Here is a 12,023-nt window from a genome sequence, read left to right as displayed (position 1 = left end):
GAGCCATGAACTCATCCGTTGAAGACCAGCAAGGCAAATCAACCAGATCCATGCTCGTGTTCATAAAATAATTCCAACTCATTTTCTTCCTTGATGCACGCGTGGGTATCCTAGGTGACCCAGAGCCCGAGCACCGTATGGTCAGCACCCTATAGGCTCCTTCACAGGTGACCTAGCACTTCACTCATAGGCTGCTTCCTTGGTCTCGCATCCACCATACCGGAAGCTCACCATTTTAATCGAACCGAGGCTGGTCAAGATCTCAGTCAATCTTGCCACACGAGATGTCCTCAGCTATTGCAACATTTCCACTTAGGTCCCATGATCTCATTCCATAAGATAGTCAAAATGCTTCCCCCCAGCATTCTTGACGTAAAATAATCTTTAAAAAATAGATTTCACATACAAATATAGTTTCCAAGCCAAATTTCCATCTTTCCACATCATTCTTCATCATTTCACATCTTCCACATCATTCCACGTCATTTCTCATTATTTCACATTTTTTCACATCAATTCACATCATCCCACATTCATTCACATCATCCCACATCATTTCCACATTCATTCACATCATTTTCATATTCATTCACATCATCCCACATCATTTCCACATTCATTCACATCATCCCATGTCAATCCACATCAACTCACACATCAATCCACTCATTCCACATCCTTCCACACATTACTACACATCAATCCACACATCCCACATCCTTCCACACATCACTCCACATCAATCCACACATCCCACATCCTTCCACACATCACTCCACATCAATCCACACATTCCACATCCTTCTACACATCACACCACATCATTCCACACATCACCCACATCAATCCACACATTCCACATCCTTCCACACATCACCCACATCAACCTCATCAATCCGCATCAATCAGATTTCTACAAATAAGATGGTCTCTTTTTGCTTTGAGCAAATCAGGTTTGATTATCAACTTTCCTTGATCTAGTTATCAAAATTTTTATTCTACAATCAACCAGGTTAAAAGTACAGTTACTATACTTTTCACATTGACAGAACTTCTAAGTCTCGGGCATTACTGGCCTCAGTTAAAGGCAACTTTTTCTCGACTCAATTTAATTAAGACTATCCAGATTCCTTTCCCATGGAATCTAGGAATAAGTCAATCATCACAAGTGTTTACATTTCATCTAACTAAGCATGTTTTAGGTATTTTTTGGGAAATCTTTTTTCCAAGATTCTATATGTCGTCAAGAATCTAGACGTATACTTCGTAATTCTAAAAGTTAAATGTGTTCATGATTTCTCTTTCTGATTAAAATTTATCCATGCTTTCTTGATGCATTCATATGTATACTTTCATATTCTTTTCTCGATTTTTTCAAAATAAAATATGCTCAATATTCTTCCTTTTGAATAAACGATTTATACATACCATCTCATGGGATTTACAAAATCAATTATACCCATAATTCTTCTTTGTGATTAAAACTTTATCTATGTTTTCTCTCGATGCACCCCTATGAATATTTTCACATTCTTTTCTCTATTTTTCCAAAATAAAATATCATGGAAATCCCTTTCTTAGCATAAAATATTTATGCACACCTACTAATCCATTTTTTATCTAAATGAATTATATTCATAATCATTTTCATAATTCTCATAAATTAAATGAATCTAAAAATTTATGCATAACCTTTTTTTTAGTAAATGAATAATGCTCAAAACTCGACTTTTGGTATAAAATTTATTATGCAGAAATTCATTTTCTAAAATGATATAAATTTTACCATAGCTTCCTCGCATTTTCTATGAAATGATAATGCTTAAAATTTCACTTTTAATATAAAATTTAATCTATGCATAAACTCATGATAAAAATTTTGCCATAGCTTCCCCAAATTTTTTATGAATTGAGAATGGTATAAAGTTTCACTTTTTAATAAAAAGATTAGTTAATGCATAAACCTAAGCTTAAACATAAACATTAATTCATCATAAATCAAGAAAAGCATGGTTTTAAGATGAAACCCATAAAATAAAATGCTTCCCAAGCATGAGGGAGGTTAGGAAGAAGATTAACACCAAAAAGAGAGTAAACATCATTGTTTTAGGCTTACGCTTGGTTTGCTTGATTCTTTACCTTGCAAAAGTTGTGTAGCCCTCAAAGAAAAATCTTGGCCACCAAGGGGAAAGGGTAATCTTCAAGAGAAGAAGACGTTTAGTGAACCTCCAAAGCTTTCACAATGGAGAGGCAAGGAAGAGGGATAAAAGAATTACACTAAACTAAAAATTACACTAGCATAAAATTACTCTAAGATGAAAATACAAAGGAATGGGGGTATATTTATAGGTGTGGGAGGCCACCAACCAAGTCCAACTAGAATCTAGAGGCTTCCAGCTTTAGTTTGATCCATTTTGGATAAGTTTTGGACGAGTTGATTGATCTAGTTTGAAAGAGGTGAGAGGAGAGATGAAATATCTCATTTTTTTGATTAAGAAATTAGGGTAATCATGAAGATTCTAGGCGCCTCCTTCATGAGCTCCACTCACTCTCCTGAGGTGTCAAAATTTCATTTTTAAACTAATAAATCCCTATTTTTTAACTATTAAGTGCATGTACTAGTCAACTCTTCATCTGATGTGCGAATTTACTCCTTTTTGGGGGATTTTCTTTTATTCTTGCATTTTTCTTATTCAAACACTTGGATTAATCCTATAGGCCCATTAGAACACTCTTTGGACCTTAATCCATAATTTTCAGAAAATAGGTACCCTTAGGCTAAGGTGTCTAATGCACATATTTAATTAATTTCTAATGCATATTAGAAAACTCTTTTTAAACTTTGATTTAAGGGGAATTCATCTTAAATTTAAGGGATAACTTTATATCCAAAAATATCTCAGAACTGTATTATCTCTCTCTAGAATATTTTCTCTCTCTAGGCCAAAACAAAGGAAAAGAATGTTTTCTTGCATTCTGAAATAGGGGATGATTATAGGGGACTAAGAGGAGAACTTATACATCTTTTAGGGGTTGAGGAGGAACCTTATAATACCCCACATTGTAGTGTACTGCATTCACAATCAAAGGAACTCCAACACGCAAAATAGGCTTAAAGGACCACTACGGATAATTTTTGAACAAAACTCACTACAACACGATAAGAGGACTTCAAACACACTGAATCTCCCATATCGCGTTGTAGTTCATTAACAATGAAAGGACCTCCAACACGAAAAATAGGATTAAAGGACCACGAAGGATGATTTTTTAACAAAACTCAATCAGTACAACTTGATAAGAGGATTTTAAACACAGTGAATCCCCCATATCATGTTGTACTGCATTAACAATCAAAGGAACTCCAACACGTAGAATAGGCTTAAAGGACCACTAAGGATAAAATTTTAACAAAACTCACTACAACGTGATAAGAGGACTTCAAACACACTAAATCGCCCATACCGCGTTGTATTGCATTCACAATCAAAGGAACTTTGACACACAAAAAAGGGTTAAGTGACAAACAATGAAAACATATTCGATAAAATTTAGTACAACGTTATAAGAGAACATGCAACACGTAGAATGTTCCATAACGCGTTGTATTGAATCAACAATGAAGAAAACTCAAACATGAAAAATTGGCCCAAATACAATGCGATATGCAAACTAATAACATATTCAAACCAGTAAATCACATTGTGTTGCATTCAAAATCAAAGAAACACAATAACATATTTGGATTCAATGCACTACAATGTGATGGGAAGAGTTCCAACAAATTGAAACCTCCATATCGCATTGTATTGACTTCATAATGAAGGAAACTCGCTCAGGAGTCCACATAAAAAAGGAAGAAGAAGACATGGTGCAAGTCAATAAACATTGTATTGCAAAATGGACACTTACTCGTCTCACAGGATGTCGTCCACAAAGGGATGAAATGATGTAGATGACGGAGAGAAGATAATAGCGAGACGAAGATCAATCAAAAGATGCTACTTTTTACGTAGAGCTTGATACCTAATTCGACATATTAGGGTTTAACAAAAGGGGTCCCACCTTAAGTAGATGTGACATTGCATGATGACATTAGCGTTGTGCACATGGCAGGCAATGATGACGATCAAATGCATAAGTGACATGTGTCTATCACTCGTGTGAATGAATGTGGACAACCACCAATGAAATCCTACCACGTGTAAAGACCGTCGGGTAATGCACTCATTTCCACATGCATTATTTATAGCATGAGTTTCAAGCACACTTGGCTTTTTTTTCGATGCAACTATTTTCTTGCTTGCTCCTCTCTGACTGTGCAATCGGTGTTGGCAATTCTCTTGATCTTCCCAGCACTGATCTGTGTGACAGTCTCTAAGCCTAAGGTGATTTTCAGGTCAGTTGAGTTCTTAAGTCTTATCGGTCTTAAAATGTTTGTTTTCGTATGATTGTGAGTGCCATTCCTTCTTTTCCTATGCAAATCATGTATAATTGATGAATAATTTTGAGTTTCATTATTACAACACGATGTAGGGCTTCACTCGAGAACGTCCACCCAAAATTGCGCTATACTGACTTGCGTTATACAAGTTCAGTATAGCGCAAATTCAAAAAAATATGGGTGATCTCCAGCCCATAGTCTCATTTTTAGTAGAAATTACTTTGAGCTTTAATACAACATGATAAAGAGCTTTACTTAAGAATGTCCACCCTAAATTGAGTTGTACTGACTTACATTATATAAGGTCACTATAATGCAAATTCTAAACCATATGGGAGATCGCCAGCCCATACTCTCATTCTTAAAAGCCACTTTTTAGTATTCTCTTCATATTTACTCAATATAGACCTTGTATATTATAATTCAGAACAATGCGATAGAAGACTTCACTCACGAACATCCACCCTATATCTCATTGTATTGAGTTGCAATATACGCTCTCATTATAGCACGAATATGGAAGCCTGCTTTTGATCAGCTACGCTGCACTTGTGCAACATGAAACTATACGGTCCTTACATACAACGAAAACTGAGTATCGTGAACTTGAGAGGCTTGTTTGTTAAATATTAGTGTAATATAGATCTTGTATAGTGCAAGTCAGTACAATGTGATATAAGGCCTCTCGTCGTCAACATCCAATGTAAATCTTGTATAGTGCAAGTCAGTACAATGTGATATAAGGCCTCTCGTCGTCAACATCCAATGTAAATCGTGTTGTAGTGACTTGCAATATACAAGGTCTTTTTAGCTAGAATATGGAACCCTTTCCATATCTCTGTCTCATAGTGGTGTTTGCTGATATTTTAGTAATGTAGACTTAGTATAGCTTGAATTAAGAATCCCCATAGTTTGTGTTGTAATGAAAATTTGTAGTATCGCGCGCGCCAGCATTTGATGCATATATGTGCAACGTAGACCGTGTATATTTCGGTTCAGCACCGTGATATCATGACCACCAAACATGCACTTTAGTGTCTTTAGATCACCGATGCCATTCCACTGAGTAGTCTCTGAAACCATCCCTATGTAGAATTTCACCTGCTTTTTAACGTTGAACCACAATAGGAATCTCTGTTAGATTGAAAAACATCTTTAGGATCTCATGGTCCTCTTTTGGAAACTTAAAAGCTATGAGCCACTAGATTTCATTTTCAGATTGAACACTAAAGTACTGAGGATCACCTAGCTTTATGGAAGGATCCAATGCCCTGTTCATCAATGTCAAACTTACTCGTTCTATCTTTTGATTCTTTACAATTTCACTCTCATCACATTTTAGTACACATTTCAGTGTGCCACCACATTCTTGAACAGACATATCATAGAACTTCACCATTGCAGCTTGCAATTTGCACACATCCAAGATAAATTTGTTGTTCAAATTCATATCAAAGGTCACTTATTTAGCATAATCCTTGAATACATGTGAGTGAACTATGTGTTTCAACTCACCAATGAGTTCAAAGAAATTGTTATTCAATTTTTGCCTTGCTTTTCTTACACTATACGGGCATGTCAGTGGAGTCACCCTTTTGTTTTGTAGCATGGACTTAAAACCTCCATCCATTTGTATGTAGATCATTGCATAGGATTCTCTACTTAAACCAATTTTGTCATAAATAGCTTGAGCTTCAGTTTGCAAATGCATTCTTTACATCTTACAATCGTGCATGCATGAGATCATCACTAATTATTCTAAATTTTGAATAGGAAGTGTAGACTTCACCATCTGTCTTAAGAATACTTTTGAGATTGCTCCATTGTCTTGTTTAAGGTTCTTCAGCTTATCAGTCTTTGGCATGTATACGGCTTTTGTAGTTTTCACTATTTTTTGACAATGTAGTAAGTGGTCTTTGTTCTCTTACTGGTTCATGTGCATCTTAATTAGAGGTGTTTGGATGTCTTCTCTAACACCCCTTCTAATTTATTGTTATTGGCCTCTAGATCCTTTTCTTTTTTATCTAATTCATGGTTCTACAAATGCTGAGTGAGCATGAACAACTTCTACCAACTCATTGTACAATCAAACATTTAACTACTTGATCTGAGCTTCCTTCATCATTAGCATCCTTTGTGACAATATCCAAATGCTTTGCACCTGACTAGCAAGCCTTGTTGTGTAACCAAGCAAGCCAGCATTTCCCTCACACAAACATATTTAATCAAAGAAGTTAGACTTGAAAATTTAGTTGGTTGTTGGGTCAAGGGATCAGGTGGGTAAATTGATCCTTCCACCTATATAGCAACATGTTTTCTCCCTAATTCCCTAGCTTGTTGCATTATATAAGGGTTAAAGTTAGAAGCCTCAGAGAGGAGCATACTCATCTTCCAAGTCCACATGTATACATCGCTTCTTAGAATTATCTCTGATGTTCTTCAGACCACAAAACAATACTAAAATTGCAACTAACTCCTTTGTGTGTGTAGTAAAACATTATCATTAATTTCAGACACGCGTTTCAAATAACATAAAAATTAATGCCAAACCTCCATTGAGCACTATGGCAACACTTCTTGATGCCCTTGTTGATGCAATAACACTTTTTGGTAGCAAAATAATTGAGTATAGAAAATCAATGAAGGCAAATATGACTTTTTGGTTCTACTTCAAGAAGGCACCAGAAAGCCAAATCTCTCTTCATTGTTATCCATGCATAAATAGTATGTGAGGAAAGAGGATATTCAAGTGAAAACTTAGAGGCTTCCTTGAGAGATTGAAGATTTGAATGGAGGGAAATTCAAATGGAGAAGAGTGGCTATTGAATTAGGAAAACTCACCCAATGAAAACCACCATAACTTCATGAAAATGCACTAGAATAGAACTTAAATGTGTTTAATTGTGCTAAAAAAAGAACTTTGCATAGTACTAAGTTCGCTTTCGAAGATATATTTGAGTTCTTTTAAAAAATGCCCCTATTTCCAATCAACATCTTCTAATTCCATGTTGTGCTTATGTCAAAAATATAGTTACATAGTTACATATGTCAGAAATATCCTCGTACTTGTTTTCTTACTTTATAGAGTACTAGCTTTTCACATTTATGAATTTCCACTCGCAGTGGTTGACGAGTTACGTAGAATTTAAGAACATTAGAATAAAATAAGCATTGAAACTCTTTAGAAAATATAGAAAAAGGTGAATTTAGATTCAAAAAGAAGAGAGAGAAACCAAATATAATAATATTATTTTTACACTTTTTCGGGATTCTAGGAGGAGAGAGAAAACCCTTAAAGGGCCCATTTGGAGCCTAAATTTCCCCTAATGATTAGTGACTAAGGTGGAGCCCGATGTTAAGACCCAATATTCAAAGAAGGTTGAGGCACCCTAAGAGTGTCAAAGACATAGGGAATGTTGTGATCAACGGACTCAAAGGTGGACCAAGAGAGACAACATGCCATTCTCATTTAGCTCCTAGATAAGAAGATGACATGGTGTGTTATTTGTAGAAGCAACTACATAGCCACAAATGCCTAGTCCTTAAGGGGAGAGAAAAAGCAGTGGTGTGGGTATTGCAAAAGATATTGAAATCATGAATCAACCAACTCTACTACCATGCCCAATTAATGACGAGGGTGACTGGAGTGCCAGCATTGCCACCTCTCACAACCATTAGCTTTTCCAGCACCACCTTTCTCACGAGTGGTGTAGATGTAGCTTGCCCAAGTAGGAACCCTGTTGTTGTTAGGAATCCTTACCCAAGAAGGAACCCAATTGTTTTTAGGACTCCTTATAGAGACTTGGAGATTCCACTTCCAGTGCTTCCTCAACTAGCGTCACCACAAGAACTACTCCTATGAGGCTAGTCAAGACTGAGCCGATGAACCTCCTAACACACGTGAATTCTATGTTGAGCACCCAGACTTAGTGGTTGGTTGGAATCCCACCAAGGGGTGAACACCATAAGGCCCAATGTGGAAATTTGATGCTAGAGAGACATGATTTGACCACCTTAATACAAATATTATTGGGAGCTTACAGGCGTACAGGACGAGAGATATCAATGCACCAAGGCGAGCTCCCTTTACCCTAGTTTAGATGCCAAGGCCCTCTCATAGAGTAGCCGATTTCCCAATGAGAGCTAACCTAGCCCACCACCATTAGGTGTGGTACAAGAGAAAAATGTAAAAGTGATGAAGATCCAAGCTCCCTACAGAGGTAGGCCGGTAGCAAATAATGTAGATTATGATGTCGTGTTCATTGTGCTGATGAAGCGAAGCACATATATATGTGGTTGTGCTGATGAAGCAAAGCACATATATATGTGGTGTTGGGCTACTATTCATCCTAGAGTAGGGGCTTTTAGTCAGCAACACAAGACCAAAATCCTAAAAAACCCCTTTATGTCTGGTTAAAATACCATTTTCACACAGCCCCTCTTAGGCCAAAAGGGGACCATAAGAGAAGATGAGAGAAGATGAAGGATACCAGGGTTCCACACTCGCACACTTGCAAAAGGAATGTATCCCCCTCTAGAATCAAAGTCTGATAAGTTTTGAGAGGAAGATCGTGATGGCAAAGGTGTAGAGGGTGAGTAGGTGTAAATAGGCTGGTCTTCTCTCAATGTAAGACCTCGAACGAGGCTCTCCAATGAGTAAGAAGTACCATCCTCCGTGTGGTCTAGAATTTGAGTAAGGAGAATAAACTTCTAGTGAGAAAGGTTGGTCCTCTAGAATTGTGGGTAGGACAATCCATGCTATGTACTCTCTAGGTCTTATATCCCTTTGCTCATGATAGCTTTGATACCATGTGAGGGCAAAAGGATGAAAGAACCACATGTACAAGAGATTAGAGAAAATCAACACAGTATGAAATGAATGAATGAATGAGTGTATGTATGATGGTGAATGTAATCTTATACAAGAGGCCCTCAAATGTGAGGAGACTCCGAGTAGTAGATTGGTGAAGAAGCAAAGACAAGGTCGGAGCTGAAGCACGGTTGGTGAGACGAAGGCTTGCATTGGTGGATGCAGAGGCACTCCGAGGTGGTAGATGTTTGTAGTGGGCAGCAGAAGGTGTAGTGATGCAGGCTATGGTAACAAGGGTGTTGTGGTACCTGAGGAGTGCAGACTATGGTCACAAGGGTGCTGCAGTACCTGGAGGGGTGTAGGGACGAATGACAAAGGCACGCATCGATGTGAGGCGATGGCTCTTCGAAGGTGAGGTGATACAAACAAACGTAAATGTGTAGATGAGTGGCCTGCAGGAGAAACATAGATCTGAGGAACAGAGAGGGCTATTGTCCCAAGCAGATGGTGTGCTATCATCATGAAGTAGGTGGTGAAGAGCTGAGAGGGCTGCTATCCCAATGTCTTTAGGTGATGATAAGAAGAGAGGGTTGCTGTCCCAAGTCCATGGAGAATGATGTGCAGAGAGGGTTACTGTTCCAAGTTGATGGAAGAATGATGAGAAAAGAGGATTACTATCCCAAGTAGATGGAGAATGATGAACAGAGAGGGATGCTATCCCAAGAAGATGGAGAATGATGAACAGAGAGGGATGTTATCCCCAATCGATGGAGAAAGACGAGTAGAGAGGGTTATTATCCCAAGTTGATGGAAAATGATGGGCTGCTATCTTGAGGTGTGCTGCTGCAGGAGAAAAACACAGATGTGATGGATGTAGAGAGGGTTGCTATCCCGAGGTGTGTTGCAAGAGAAAAACGCAGAGGTGATGGATGTAGAGAGGGCTACTGTCCCGAGGTGTGTTGTAGGAGAAAAACACAGAGGTGATGGATGTAGAGAGGGATGTTGTCCCTGGGTGTGTTGCATGAGAAAAACATAGAAGTGATTGATGAAGATCCAAGCTTTTGTAGAGGTAGGCTGGCATTAGAGTAGATAATCTATATTATGATGTCATGTTCATTGTGTTTATGAAGCGAAGTATATATATATGGGGTTGGTCTACTATCAGCCCAGAGTAGGGGTTGTCGGCTAGTAGCACAAGACCAAAATCCCAAAAACCCCTTTTAGGGCTAGTTAAAATACCATTTTCACTAGCCACAAGAAAGAGTTAGATGGCTTAATTTTCTTCTATCTTCTTCTATTCTCTACACAACCATAAACTAAAGAGATAAGAGTATTTACTATATAGGAAAGTATTCTTTTGCTATTATATACAAAGGTTAGTCCATAACGTGAAATTGCATCAAGAGTCTAAATGGCTCACCTTCAAGCACTTTATTATATATCTACTTGTAAGAGCACTTAAATGCACTTAAAAATTAAAAAACACATGGGATGAAGTATGCATGGATAGCTCCTCCCTCAAGTTCATTATAACAATCCTTCAACATAAAAAGAATCAACTAAGAAGCTTTGAAAACTAGCCTATAAATAGTGGAAGCACTAACTAAGAAGATTTGACAACTAGCCTATAAATAGTGGAAGCACTAACTAAGAAGATTTGAAAACTATCATATAAATAGTGGAAGCTTTGATAACTATCCTAACCTATAAATAACCTATAAATAGTGGAAGCATCAACCAAGAAGCTACAATGTTACATTGCTTCAATGTATCAAATAAGGAAGTGAGATTCACACTCTGGTTTTGATGACTGTGTATACGTTTCTCTAGATCCCCTTGTCTTCTCCTCCATTGCTATAACCAACCTTAGATCCCCACTAACCTCAATAATTAAAGATTGTAAACTTGCTTGTGATTGCCAAAAAAGAAAGTGAGCAAAAATAAATGCAATGGGTGGGACATGAGATATACTCATTTCTAGATGGATTTAATGGGTATAATCAAGTTCACATGGCCATAGAGAGGACAAGGAAAAAATAGTTTTTGTGATAGAATGGGGAGAATTCACTTTAAATGTGATGACATTTGGTCTAGAGAATGAAGCATCAGCTACATTTCATGGGATGGTTCAATAAATCTTCCTACTCTACGGGTATCTGACCACCTTCATGAACTTTGTGGACCAATGTGTTTGGGTAAAATGTAGAACACCCTCAATAAATCTTCTACGGATATCTGACCACCTTCATGATCTTTATGGACCAATGTGTTTGGGTAAAAGGTAGAACGCCTTCATTACCTCACGCTACATATGCCTAAAAATTGCAAAGAGACTAGGCTCAACCTAAATCGAGCTAAGTGTGCTTTTACATTTACCAATGATCCCTACTACTATTGTATGACACATACTATCAACAAAACAAGTAATGCCAAAGAATTGGATAGATTCTAGAGCAGTGGATCTGGTGAAGGTGAAAATAATCATGAAGCTGTAGGCACCAAACAATGCCAAAGAATTGGCTAGATTCCTAGGGCAGATCAAGTGGCAAAGTAGATTTGTAAGGTCCCTTTCTCTCCATATCTGATGACCTTGGTCATTTTTTAAAACCATGCCCCTATGTTGTAAGTTGTGAATTTTACCTTAAAAGTGACTATATAAACTAGAGCTATAACTATGCTAGACTAGTAATCTAAATATGGCTGTCACATAGCATGTCATCCACCACTGGTAGCATATCAATCCACTGGCAGCATATCAATCATAATCTC

This window comes from Cibotium barometz, chromosome 1, assembly GCF_041138505.1.
Source record: "Cibotium barometz isolate CiBa-2024 chromosome 1, ASM4113850v1, whole genome shotgun sequence".
In the NCBI taxonomy this organism is placed as follows: domain Eukaryota; kingdom Viridiplantae; phylum Streptophyta; class Polypodiopsida; order Cyatheales; family Cibotiaceae; genus Cibotium; species Cibotium barometz.
Note: the sequence above shows the minus strand (reverse complement) of the source record.